The sequence below is a fragment of the Opisthorchis viverrini genome, assembly GCF_000715545.1.
Source record: "Opisthorchis viverrini unplaced genomic scaffold opera_v5_284, whole genome shotgun sequence".
In the NCBI taxonomy this organism is placed as follows: Eukaryota; Metazoa; Platyhelminthes; class Trematoda; order Opisthorchiida; family Opisthorchiidae; genus Opisthorchis; species Opisthorchis viverrini.
In genome coordinates, this window is record NW_008751943.1 from 165146 (window position 1) to 166990 (window position 1845).

A 1845-nucleotide genomic window follows, 5' to 3' on the forward strand; every position below is an offset into this window, starting at 1 on the left:
GATTCACCAAGTGAGAAAATGCAGCTTAGTGGCAATTCAAATAAAGTTGAACTTCATGCCCAGTAACCATGAGCTCCGGTAATTCAGTGATGTGTTCTTTCCAATTTAGTTTTCTTTTACACTGACTGGATGCACAGGAATTGATCTCCGACTCGTAAAATCATAATAAACCTATCAAAATGCATGCTTCCAAGTGACAATAATCTTGCTTTAGCGTGCCCTGAGTTTTTCCAAGTTTCTGCATATCTCCAACTAAGATGGAATAGGTAAGTGGTCATTCACGAATTCCATTCATTCGATCTATGAATACCACGTTCACATCAGGACTACGTAGCAACCAACCAACCACCGCAAGCTATACGGACACCCATTCAAAGTGTTTTACTTCTTTCCTGATGACAACCGACAGAAAAGTGTGAGATTTGAACAGTTAAAAATCACCAGGGTGACAGTGGGTCAATGTCAAGTACATCATCTTAAGTGACCTTCTTGTTCCCGAAACCGTTAACCGAAGGGTCATGCTTCTTGACTCTCAGCGTTCAACCAATCAGCAAAGGCGCTCGCATAACTGAGATTTTACCGTTCTGGTCGCAACAATTAAACGCACCCTACTGGAAGAAATGGGCTTTTGGTTACATTAAAGTAGTATTTTATCAATATGATAGAGCTTCGATGCGGCAGACACTTGTGGTACATTGTTCATAAGACAGCCGTATTGAGTTCAGCATGACAAAATTCAGTAGTCTGAAAAATCAGATATGTAGTAGTATCTTTTGAAGGATATTTACGTAGCGATTCGACTGAGATTCTTTTGAGTCTTCCATCCGTGGTAAACCAACATATCTATTGGAATGCCACCAGGAGGTTTCGCAGATCCACTTGGTATAACTTTCAGTTGTCAGGTGTGTTCTAGGAACCGGCTGCATAATGTAGCTCAACGGTGAAAAAGCGTTTTCCTATAATATCTAAATATTCTCGATGATAATTGTCCATAAAGGTGACACTAAAAGGGAAAGTGTTTCAACAACTGAGTTGTTCCAAACTGCATTCAGATACTTTTGCTCCCTGAACTGGCCGTCTGGTCTTGTGAGACCAGTCGTAACAACACCACTTGTAGATATATATTTTCCCTCCCAGTCAACAACTGGAACCAGCTGGATGCATTTTACAGAGATTCCCGTGGATCAGGTCTGTCTGTTGTGGAGAGTGGTTTTTTAAACGGAACTCGCAAAATTTTTGCACGACGAAGCTCATGAAGAGTGGGGTTTGACTTTTATTATGGTAATGGAATAAGCGGACGACAACAAATCTGCATACGCATTGGCGTGAATATATGTTACCTGTACTCTGGTAACAAAGCAGGACCGTCAGGAAACATTCGGTTTCTCTCAGAGGATCCGGGTATGGAAGTTTCATTCTTTTTTGTCTCCTTGTAATTTTACACGCTGATGCAAGACCACAGTCTCATAGTTGAACAATGACAGATCAGGTTGTCCTTAAGGGATGACATCTATTCATCGTAAAACTGCTAATGGATTTTTGAACTCTGGGAGTCATTTTACTACGTTGTGCTGTACAAATGTACTGTTAAATACACATACCACTGAAGCTAACCCCTGCAAGAATTCCACACCAATAGAGCGATGATGATTTTAGGAACAGTTAGAGGCTCGAATCACTGGAAATTGCACACCGTGGCTCCGATAAACCGGACAAGAACCTCATGAAAAAGTCGCCAAAATCAACAAGGACGGTGTAAAAACTACGTTTTTGTAAGTGGTTATTGTTATATCTGCTGATTCGCCGATCTGTGGTATCTGCTGCTGACCCGCTCCAGTGCCTAGT